This window comes from Amblyomma maculatum, chromosome 2 (genome assembly GCF_055883805.1).
Source record: "Amblyomma maculatum isolate TAMU_Amacu chromosome 2, ASM5588380v1, whole genome shotgun sequence".
NCBI classification, from domain to species: domain Eukaryota; kingdom Metazoa; phylum Arthropoda; class Arachnida; order Ixodida; family Ixodidae; genus Amblyomma; species Amblyomma maculatum.
This window is the reverse complement of record NC_139345.1, coordinates 21,377,316-21,389,792: the sequence shown is the minus strand read 5'-3', so window position 1 is coordinate 21,389,792 and position 12,477 is coordinate 21,377,316. Positions and strand designations below refer to the sequence as shown.

Sequence of the window (12,477 nt, the reverse complement as noted above, 5' to 3'; positions counted from 1 at the left end):
TGTTGGTGCTCTGAACCAGTGGTGAAAACATGTTATCCATTATTTCAGTCGCGCTAGACGTTTTTTTGAACTGACAGCAAATTTATTTTAAGCACGAAAGTTGCTATCCTCCTCATTATAAGCAATCACATAGATGGACATGTATGTCGTCTGCCATGGCTGGTCGTGTGCAGCGGAAAAACGCGTGGACTAGCTCATGCTTGATCGAATAGATATTGTGCTATATTAATGCTGAAACGCAGAAAACTCGCGAATTATATTTAAGAAAGGAATGACTCAATCGCGCAGTGCCTACGCGTGCACTTTTTTTCTTTAAAAAATTTCTGTGCAGCCACTGCCTGAGCGGTTGAGTCTACGTTGTTGTTTTGGCTTCCGAAAAGTAAGCTGAAGAAAACAACTGCCAGTATAGTAAAACTTTTATCTTCATATCGACCCTTTCCGCACGACGGAAAGACTCTAGGTGCAAGCGAATGGCACACGAAACCATATTGGCGTTTCTTCTTTCCTTGCTTGCCGTACAAAGCAATACGTAACTAAAATGCTGCCGTTAAACAATTCTCGTTCTTCTTTTTTCTTTTTCTTTTTACTTTTGCCTGTCCAGCTCAGTGTGTTGAGGGAAATGCTGACGGCAACACGCCGCAATTTGGTTGAAAGTCTGCCGCGTTTACTTTCCTTCCCGAGCCACTCAAGCACAAAGGCGGTTCCCCCAAACCGCGTCTGATGCGGCCGGGAAGCACAGCTGGCCAGCTGAAACGTCTTAGCTTCGCGCGGGAGAAAAGAAACTAAATGTGTTCTACTCGCACTGCAATAAGGGCCCAAGACGAAAGCTCGAACACTCGGATCACTCTATAAGAATAAAAAAAGGATTGTGTCTCTGAAAACATAAAAGCAAAAAAGAAAATCGAAGAAAAACATACAAAGACATGTTTTGCCGAACGCAACGCTGACCTATTGGCGACATTTGAGAAACCTTCAGACACGAATTTTTTCATCGGCTTAGACCTTTTGTGTGCCAAGTATCACGTCAAGACCACAAAGAATTCTGTATTAACATTTTTTGCTCTTTTGAGGGGCATTTGATGAAGATGGTTTTTCTTCCATAGGCAGCCAAGACTCTCTCGTGTACGGTTCGCAGGTTCTTTTCGTTTAGGAATTACTGTTTCTTTCGAGCCCCAATTTTACAGTTCAGCCCTAATGTCCTAATGTCGATAAACTATGTGCGCTATGTCGCTAACACTACATATTCCGCGAAAGCACCCCCCCCCCCCCCATATACAGCCTAAAAAATAACGCTACATACCAAAATTGGGCGATGCGGAGTGAGCGGTCAACAAAATGCAGGCAATAATTAAGCAAATTTCAGAATAGCCCCGGACGTATATACAGCGCGGAGACGTGTAGAATTGGTAGTGCCGTCAAACTAGATCGAAAGTCGTCAAAGTTGTTGAAAAAAGCACAAGCAAGAAGAATACAAGATTGGAATAGATTGAAAAGTGATTATATATTACAATGAAAGAATAAAAAATTAATAATAAAGACAGAATTTGTCGAAATTGTAGTGAAAAACTTATATCGCGTCAAACCGCTGTTCCCCGGCCCTGTATTATCTGGTATAAATCTTGTACTGATTTGAGTGGCGCAGACATAGTTGTCGTCGCCACCACCACCACCGCAAACAAGAATATGACTGAGACACACCTGTGAGCGCTCTGTTGTACCTTATTGCTCATGTCTTCGCTGCATAGGATCGTGGTTAGAGCAAGAACTGAGTCCACATGACAAACCACCCAGCGTATTAGTGTAATTTGGTTGTTTCCTTGTTGGCCTGCAGAGGGAATAGCAGCTTCGCATAGCATCATAAAGTTGCAGCAACTTCATAGACGCATGTGCTTTGTTCCAAGTATTACTACTCAAAGAAGAAGCAACTACTAAAGCATCTACGTGATTCGTGCCGCAGTTTCTACTTCCTTTGTCTTCTCCAGCAGGTTAAAAAAAATGAAATTAAGACGGGCTTACTCAAAAACTTACTCTGGGTCGTCCTTACGTGTTACTGTTCTTAATGACGCAGTACCAACTAGATCAATTATGACATTATTGAAATGGTTGATTTAGCATGGCGGACACATGTTAGTGAAGTCAAAATGACCCGCATTAGTAGATGGTGCACGGGTTCTGCTCCTACCTGCAGTATACAGCTGTTTTTTTTTTTTTTTGCTCTCTTATTAGTTACCATTGAGCCTTGACATGATTGAGCTAGTAATTTGCCATTGACCAAACAAAGCTATAAAAGCCAATAGAAACTTTCTGCTATTTTTTTTCGTTTTGAGTTAATCTTTGTCTCCATCATATGCATGTCATAGCGAGCTCCTGATTTTTCTACCCTTTTCAAAACGAAACCTCGACACTTGACAAAATGGTTGAGGTAATGAAAAATCGCTTCACCCAACATCTAACCCCTCCCACTCCCACTCTCTCTCTCTCCGCAAGCGCAGCCGACTTTTACCCCGGAGAACCCATGCCAATAGACACTTGTATTTCTCCCCTCCTCCATTCCCCTACACTCCAGTATGGCGGTACGGACCACTAATTTCCTCCCCATCTTAAGTTCAAAATGCCGCGGCTTCCGGGGAAAACGGGCACCTCTTCAACTTCTCCCCTTCCCTAACATACTCCTTCTAAAAGACACTGAACATCAGGCAACACCCCCAGGCTACATATCAGCACGCTCTGACAGCACCAATACACCCAGGGCGTCCATACTCATCCATCGCAGTATCACGTACAAAACTCATCACGTCGGAGACGTCATGCGTGATTACGGAACTTATGTACAACACACAGATGCTGTTCCATCAATTTTTATGGCAAATATATACCATCCTCCATCCAAGTCAATGGCCTCGTTCGAAACGCTTTTTTGAGAGCTGCATCAGCTAGAAGGGAAGCATCCGCTGCTAATTGATGCAGATTTCAACAGTTAGCATACTGACTGGGTACACAACAAACACACATCGAGGTTGCAGGCTCTGGCTGCTCCTGCAAAACCTCCAACTCACTGTACACAGCACGTTCCATAACCTCAAGCTGTTTGTCAACAGTATCAGCATGGACACTAGTCCAGACCTGACGCCGAGCAGCTATCTGTGTTACCTGGAAAAGAACGTATAGTACACTAGGCAGTGATCACTACATTATCCCGATTACCCGATCGCCGGCGGCTGCATTTCAATGGATGCGAAAGGGAGAGGCATGTGCTGAGCGATGTCAATGCACGTTAAAGATCACCAGGCGGTCGAAATTACTTCGAAGTCACACACTTTGGCACCTCTTTCCGTTTTCACTAATAGGTTCCTCCTTTTCCTTACGTAATTGTTCAGGTGTCCACGAAAAAAGTATGACAGAATACTGCACCTTTCGTCTTCTGTAAAACAATTTAATTTAATTTAAGTATACAATGTACAAGTTGAATCATATGCATGAGAATATTTCTTATCAAAGCAAAACGAAAGCATAGCAAACTGTGAAATGCATAGAAAAGTATAAAGGGGGTAAGCAGTGCAGCGCACGTACTTCGCATTTGATTAGGTATGCAAATCGGGCGTAATTTATTACTGGTGTTAAATTGCCGGTGATGCATTGGCGTAGCTGCATCGAACAGGATCGGTTCGAAATGATGATAAAACGTTTTGCCCCAACTTTGAATTTAATTTCCCTAAAATAGATACCCCATCGGATTGGCGCAGTTGTTACGGCGCTCGACTACTGTTCCCATGGACGCGGGAGGCGAAAAGTAAGGCGCCCGTATGCAGTGCGATGTCAGTGGACGATAAAGAACCCAGGTGGTTGAAATTTCCGGAGTCCTCTACTATGGCGTCTCTCATAGCCTGAGTTGCTTTGGGACGTTAAACCCTCAAACCACCCAAAATAGATACGGTTCCTTTCTTACTACCCCTTGCTGTCAGGAAATTTAAGCATAGAACGTTTGCTGGTAATGCTGTTCCTTCGTACTGTAAGATGTCTAAACGTTTTGCATTAATTTTTACGCTCGTGTGTGTTAACAGATGTGCACGCATAGTAAGAATGGCAGCGCAAAAGCTAGAGAGAACCTGGTTTCAAAATTGCGATGCTGACGAGATTAAATGAAATTGCGTTAGGTATTTCCTAAATTTCCACCGACAACCTTTAGTCTACATCAGAAGAATAAGGCAAATAAACACTTGATTCGTAATCAAAACTACGCCTTTAGAGGTTCCCTTCTAGTGCTGTAACTGGGCAATGAACTTCAAATAAATCGCTATACCTATCCCTAAATTTGTCTCGGCAATACTCATTAACACCAACTACTCAGGACAGTGAAGTGAACCCGCTTTCAGGCAACAAGAAATGTACGGTTCCGTCACGAAGTCTATTTTTAGCCTGCTAATATTGGGGCCAGCTCACGGGTTCGGCGGACGCCTTTCGTAAGACAGCTAACAAGCGCAGATAAACCAATTACCTGCGCAATGAAAACAATGCCGGCAGCAACCAGGATGCAATTAGCGCTCATCGATACACTGAACACGGAGAGGGTAGATTGAATACCGCCTAGCTCTCATTGCCCTATGTACCGATTGCAGGGCCGGCATCGAAGCATTGTGACTAGAGCTTTGGCGCCCAAGATAATTACCCAGTACTCTATTGTGATTGAGCATTCATTTGCCTCAATTAGGCCCGATTAGAATAGAAAGACGTCCTTGATCTGGTTTTGTCGATATTGCTTTCGGGTTATTGTTTTTTGTTTTCATGTTTTGCGCCGTTTTTGATTTCTTGAATGAACCCAGAAAGAAGTCTACCAGCTTTGTATAGATGGCAGAGAGCAAGTTTGTTGAACGAATGTGTCATACTAGTGAACTGGGAATACACACACAGCTTGCGGTATGGGTCAACAATTATGGTGCTCATATCTCACTGTACGTTGTTGAGCAAGATACTTGAGATCCTGCACAAGAGTAGTGTACGTGTTTGAGCTTGTGTTTTGTCGATATTGCTTTCGAGTTTTTGTTTTTGGTTTTGTTTTTTGTGCCGTTTTCGATTTCTTGAATGAACCCAGAAAGACGTCTGCCAGCTGTGTATGGATGGCAGAGAGCAAATCTGTTGAACGAATGCGTCATACTAGTAAACTGGGAATGCACATACAGCTCGCGGTATGGGTCAACAATTACGGTGCTCATATCTCACTGTACGTTGTTGAGCAAGGTATTTGAGATCCTGCACAAGAGTAGTGCACGTGTTTGAGCTTGTGTTTTGTCGATATTGCTTTCGAGGTTTTGTTTTTGTTTTTGTTTTTTGTGCCGTTTTCGATTTCTTGAATGAACCCAGAAAGAAGTCTGCCAGCTGTGTATGGATGGGAGACAGCAAGTCTGTTGAACGAATGCGTCATACTAGTGAACTGAGAATACACACACAGCTTGCGGTATGGGTCAACAATTACGGTTGCCAGCTCCATCCCTGGATGAGTGGGAGGCCGTGTTGTGCTGTTCGGACCCGCCATCCAGGCCCGATCTGTAACAACGAAGATGTCGAGGCCGACATCCACCACTTGCTGTGGGACTGCCCAGCACTCAAGCCAACACGAATCCGGCACCTGAGAATAGCTGGCCTTTCAGCAACCAATCCTGCCTCATACGTCACTTGGACGCAGGGACCTCATCATCGCTCACTTCTGGACTTCATAAAATCAGCCAACCTTTTTCCATTCATTTAATCATTTATTCATCCTTCATCTCATAACCTACTGATGCCCTGAGGCAATAAATATCGACTTTAACAAAAAAAATTACGGTGTTCATATCTCACTGTACGTTGTTGAGCAAGGTATTTGAGATCCTGCACAAGAGTAGTGCACGTGTTTGAGCTTGTGTTTTGTCGATATTGCTTTCGAGGTTTTGTTTTTGTTTTTGTTTCTTTGTGCCGTTTTTTATTTCTTGAATGAACCCAGAAAGAAGTCTGCCAGCTGTGTATGGATGGCAGAGAGCAAGTTTGTTGAACGAATGCGTCGTACTAGTAAACTGGGAATGCACATACAGCTCGCGGTATGGGTCAACAATTACGGTGCTCATATCTCACTGTACGTTGTCGAGCAAGGTACAGCTAGAAGCAAAATGAAAGGGCGCACGGGAGCGCGTGGCCTTCGCGCTTTGCAAAGCGCCACCAACACAAGTCGCGAGAATGGGTAGCACCTAGGGCATGCTCGGAAAGATCAGCCTACCAAGCTTACTTTGGGTGCGTATTTACCACTGATTCGTATCACCTGTCGGTGGCAGCGCATTTGCCACCAAATTTTCCGGGAACGAGAAGGCTCACAAATATGCTCGAGGTTTCGTCGGCCGGGCGGTGAGTACCTCGTTTCCCGCCGGCGCGAAGGAGGGCTTGCTTTCGTTTCATGATATAACTCGCCATTTTAGCCTAGGAGGGCGCATCTTTCCTCCCCCAGAAAATTCATTAAGCAAGGCCCAGGAGATACTCTGGCGCCAGCTTCAAGCCCGCTCCTTCCTCTGTCCCAAAGTATATTCGTATAATTCAAAGAGCAGGTTGACCCTAAAGGCAAAGAGCGTGGCCTTTAGACCATAATACATGGGGGTGCGCGGCCTATCCGCCACCCGCCGATTTGCTGCCAGCTCCATCCCTGGAAGAGTGGGAGGCCGTGTTGTGCTGTTCGGACCCGCCATCCAGGCGCGGCTCACTGAATGAGCCAAAGAGATCGCCGACAAGACGCAACTGGCGGCCATCTGGCGTGGCCAACGATCAAATTGAACGCTCATCTTTTAAAGCCGATGAAAATAAAGGTTGTCCAATCCATCCATCCATTGCGAAAGCAATACTACGCTAAGTAGAATCGTTCTTTACGGTAGCCCGTGGCCCGTCGCACCGCTTGACCTTGAGCCCCCGCCGCGCTTAACAGATGGCGTGCTGTCGCCATGGCAACGCCGTTGCCGTAGCAACACGATGACGTTCGCTCTTTCTCTCTCTCTCCTCTCTCGCCCTTTCGCTTGCTACGCGGGGGCTCCGCGGGAAGGGGACATTCCTCATCCCTGAGGAGACAGTTAAACCCGCCGATCCCCCTTTCGTCACCCCAACAAGAACCACTTCTCCGGGCAGAGGACAGGAGGTGACGTTCGCCTCGGTGGAAGTAGCCTGCCACGCAATTTGAATTCACGTTACCAGTATACAACGGGCAGGAGCCGCGAACTCGGGTCGCTATTTTCTTGTCGGAGGGTGATACCAGAATCAGCCTGCCAGAACCGTTTGCATCCTCGTTACCCCTACGACACAAGCATGTCTATACGGCTTGGTTGAAGCGTGACTTTACATGCCGGCTGGTAGCTTACGCTCTCGCGTCGTACCCTTAAGTGATGAGCCTAAGTGTCCCCAAATAATGTAGCACCTTACACTGGTATGACATGATAGTGGGATAATGTAGGCAAAAGAAGCTTACATCTTTGCTTTCGCAATTCAACTAGGGTTAACCAGATCTACACCACAACAAATGTTTTTTCATGAGCAGATCCTACCAATTAAACCTCCTTAGTCATAGGCAGCGGCCACACACTTGTCAGCCGAGTCCCTGACGCCTAGCTGCAGAAGCGGTTCTCTATGGTCGCGCCCTCGAGGACTTGCGCTCGGGTTCATAGAAAACATCATGGCAGCTCAAACCGACTCACGGCACCTCTACTGAACCACAGGCCACTCCAGACCGCGTAGAGTTAATAGTAGGCAATTGCGATGAGCATTACGTGATCGTTTCCACAATAAGTAACATCGCTTACTTGAATGCATGGCTCACCGCACCAATCTGCAAGAAGTGAACTATAAAGCTCACCTACTCTCGCAAGCAGCATAATTCGCCTGGCAGGCTACGGTTGCGCAGAGGGTAGCTATAGCAGCCGCAGAATCAGCTTCCTAAATTAAGCGGCTCGGTAACCATTAAAATTTCACAATGTGCCAAGCACCTCTGAAGGTAGCATAGGATGTCATTAGACCTTCGAATTTGTCACAGAGTTTAGAAAAAAATTTAGAAAACAATTGTTTAGTAGACTGTTAAGCAGCTATTAATAACAAAAGAATAGAGTCAATTGACATGCAATAGTGATTTCGTACAGCAAAGTTCACCTCTAGTACACAGGCCCCGATTCTCTGGTGTTTCCCTGCCTAAGGTTACGGTCAGATGAACGGGCGCATTTTGACGACTGTAACGATGACAAATACCCTCCACCAGAGAACCTTTCCATTAGCAGTTAACACATTAAAATGAACTTATTGCAACATTTTGTTCATAGCTATGTGAGCAGCGAGTAGTGGACAAGGGGAGCGTACTGCACAAGTTTCTTGAATCTTACTTCGATCGCTTGCTTTTCAGGGGCAGTTAACAAGTCGCGCCTTTGTGTGTACCCTGCAAGAAGCTCACCACGCTCCCTTCTTTTGTCCTTGCCTTTGGTTCAGTTTTGGATTCCCGTACAGGAGCAAAGAAAGCGCTCTTTGTCGCTTGCGCCTAATTAGGAAAACGAGAAAATCGTTAATCATATTCAAGTCAAACTCATTTCAACAGAAATGAATTGTCCTAAACTAACGAATGACAGCATGAATGGGAGGCTAGGTGGTTCTTTCATGTGTTTCAACGCTTTATTTACATTGGAAGCATGCTCAGGAACAATATTCAGCTTCCCTTTCTTTCTTGTTTGTCATACTAAGGTAGCCATTATCACGATTTACTGTCAAACACAAATTTATCATTATTAAGAAATAAAAGGTCCTAATGACCGGAACTTAATTTACTATAAAATATTACACACCAGGGCTTCCTTATCGTTCTCGAGACACGGTGCAGTGAAAAAAGAGGCGGTGGGGTGTAGAGTGGTGATATTTACGGCACAGTGGAGACCTTTCCGCCTTCTCCGTTCGGAACTACGCCCTTTCTATCGTTTGGAAGAAAACTGTTCCTGTTCAGTCGCTCTAATGTTCTGGGTGAAAACCGTGCTTGCGACATATCCGAACCAGGCTAGTTTGATCCCTCCCTCCGAAATTCTTTCGCCAACTAGAAATTCTTTACCACCGACTTCGCATGAACTGTGCCTATCAAATAGCTTGAGATACCGTTTTGGTCAAATGAACGGTCCGCTTTGTGACGACTGTGGTTCAGTTGAAACTGTGCAGCATATCCTGCTTGAGTGTTTTGCGTACGCTGATTAGCGTGCGTACTACGAACATAGCAGGAAGAAGCTCTCCCCAGTGCCTTTAACAATGACGAACATAGCAGGGAAAAGCTCTCCCCAGTGCCTTTAACAATGGACATTGTTTTAGGTCTCTTAGCCTGCACTAGGCAACAGAGACTCGCAATGAACTTTGTATTTATGTATTTAAAAGAAATTGGACATTTAGACAAACTTTAAGTTCACCTTGAATGTCACCCTCAGGCTTTTATCACGCTGCGAACTACCGGGCTATCATTTCACTATCACCGGCCACTATGCATTTCATCCTTTCATTTTATACCACTACTTCACGATGCACCTTACAACGCATGTAATAGCAGTATTTTATCTCCCCCGTCAATTCTTTTAATCTCCTCACGATTTTTTTTTCTGACATTTTCCTCACCAATTCCCCTTCCTACAGAGAGTAGCATGTCAGCGAAATTGAAACGCCGGCTAAAATCTCTGTTCTTCACTAACTGGTCTCTCTCTCTCTTATCACTGCATCGCATGGAGAACTGCGTGATTGAACGCCGCAGGCAGTGGCTGCGGATCACCATGCGAAAGGAGCTGAATACTGCCTTTCCGTTTAGTGCACTTCCTTCCATCTGACAGCGTTGCAATCTCGAAAATTCGCCACCAAACTCAAGAAATCTGCTTAAATGTTACAGCTTCTACTGTCCAGGTACCCTATCATCTACGCCGGAGAAAAACTGGTGAGTTCAAGGAAAGGCCACTTCATGCAGATATCACTGTCTACCTCAGTAGCTCCTAAAGACATTCATCCCCGCCACTAAGTGAACATTGATTTCGACTTAATATTGAAGTGGTCGACTTGTCGCACCAAACACTGCTTACAAAATCATGGTTCTAGGCTTTCTTCGGAAACGAAAGACTTTGGAGCTCAGTTTGTCAGAGATCTCTTCGGTTGTAAATATTAGAGTCAAATCTAAATCAAAGCTATGGTACAAGGGCTGCAACAATTTTGCCAAGACTTCCTCAGTGACTTGCTAAAGTAGAGTGGAAAACAGTCTATTTTCCAACGTAACAATTTTTGGAGGTATAAGTATACTTCAGCCTTCATGAGTCCTGTCTAAACGTGCGATACTGTTTTAAAGCTTCCACTCCGCCACCTTACTGAAAAAAAATCTGGTAATTATTGGAGACTAGTACAGGGGAATTGTTATGCATCTTTAAAGTGAGGAGGCTGCGACTTCGTCGGGAAACTTCCAGAGGCTTCTGCAACAATCTTAGTTTCAAGTACCAAAACGTGATGGGTGAAAACGTCTGCAAGGAATTAGCAGTGTATGCACCCGCCTGCATTTCATGGGGAGTGTCCAACGCAATGATGGAGCTGTTCTTAACTCAAGTCACATGTTTGAAAACGAACACAAGAAAGATGCCGCTGAAAACTTTCTGTTCCATAGCATGGACTCGCACGCGATTAGCCTCAAGGGAGATGTGGTGAGTGAAATTCTTCATCGCCAACGTGGAACTATGTAGATTACGGCCAGACATGTGTGTGATGATTGACTTGATTTGTGTGGTTTAACGTCCCAGAGCGACTAAGGCTATGAGAGAGGCTATGTGATGATTAGAGGATCCATGTTATGATGTATTTTAATAAAACTAGTGTCTAAGTAAGCATAGCTTATTCTTCCTCATTTTTATACATTTGATAGCAATTTCAGATTCTGGTGAAATCTAGGGAAAGTTCGGCTGTGTTTCAATGCCACGGCCAATTTTGAAGCTCGTAACACTGCCTTTGGTTTTTCATCGCGTGCACGTGAAGAACACTTCTCGCCACTGTGGCTTTTTCATTTTTGCTGAGTAACATACTCGAGAGCACTGAAAGCTTCGAATGGAATCGTGTTTGTACCATGGCGTAGATACGTACGCGCGCAAATACACACACACACACACACACACACACACACACACACACACACACACACACACACACACACACACACACACACACACACACACACACACACACACACACACACACACACACACACACACACACACGCACGCACGCACGCACGCACACACACACACACACACACACACACACACACACACACACACACACACACACACACACACACACACACACACACACACACACACACACACACACACGCGCGCGCGCGCACGCGTGCGAGAGCGTGCCCGTGTATAGGTGTGTGTGTGTGTGTGCGTGTGTGTGTGTGTGTTTGTGTGTTAGTGTGTTTGTTTGTGTGTGTACCTTAGGGCAACTGCCATTAAGAAGAATATACCACAAGGCTAACACCAACCAGCAGCTAAAAGAAAATCAACTTGCCTGACTAAGTTTGGGGCCAACCTTGTCATATAAATTGGAAATTATTGAGTATTGATTAACTGTCTAAGTAATTAGAACTTACTTTAGAGTAAACTACATTCACTGCAGATGAAACTTCGCTCCAGAATATATTTTTCTAGCACCATTTATCAAGAAACCATTAATTGCATTCGCTGATAGTGTCGGCATAGAATATATTTTGGGAATGTGTTCTAGGTGCAGAAGAACGTTACGCAAGACCGGCACCGTTAAGCTAGTTTTTTGCGACCATTGGTGCAGTGGTGCAGCGTATTTTGTGTGTGGTGCATTTTGGGTGCATGCACACTTTCGCACCTGAACTGTTTCTAGTTTTTAGTACGTAGCTTTTCTGGCCGCAATCACATATTTCGCAGGTGGCGGTTCGACGCTTCCTCGCTCTTTCTCTGTCTCCGTGAGCTTGAGGTACGAATGAGAAGGTGATGACGCCGCAAGCTTAAGTGGTATTGCGATGCGTCACGCGTCTTAGCCGATGAGAAGGGGGGAGCGGCCTCACACTGCAGCCAATGAAAGAGTGGCGCGTATCACAGTTGCGGTAGTCACCGGGCAAGGCTGTACAAGCGAGTGCTTCTCCAGACATAGTAGCTTGACGTCGGTCACAAACCCTCAAATTCAAACTCTCTCCGCTGTTGCGTCAGTCGGTCCTCGGTGTTCATGGACAGCAGACCTGTATCCGCGGTGCCGCCTTGACCACGGCTCCGAGCCGCTCATCGAGCCGCTCGGCGATAAGAACCACTGAAGATGGTGTGAACAGAGCTGCAGGACGCGGCGGCACAGTGCTTTAGTTTGGCGTCAATCGCTATGGATGAAGCAGGGTCGTCTTGTACTGCGGCGCACGTTCTCTGGGCTCAACGTGCTGAACAACAATGACTACGAAGATAGCGCTAA

The 12,477-nt window shown here is 45.4% G+C and overlaps 1 long non-coding RNA gene across 4 annotated transcripts in view; it reads right to left on the bottom strand.

The window, feature by feature from the left end:
• LOC146198116 (uncharacterized) overlaps window positions 1-12,477 on the bottom strand; it is a 63,712-nt gene that overhangs the window by 15,748 nt on the left and 35,487 nt on the right. For 3 of the 4 annotated variants that reach the window (XR_014704948.1, XR_014704945.1, XR_014704946.1), the window contains one exon: window positions 1,699-1,825. This is a non-coding gene — a long non-coding RNA (uncharacterized LOC146198116). Of the gene's footprint in view, window positions 1-1,698; window positions 1,826-8,375; window positions 8,528-12,477 lie in introns of all 4 variants that reach the window. The other variant, XR_014704947.1, reaches the window with a different exon arrangement.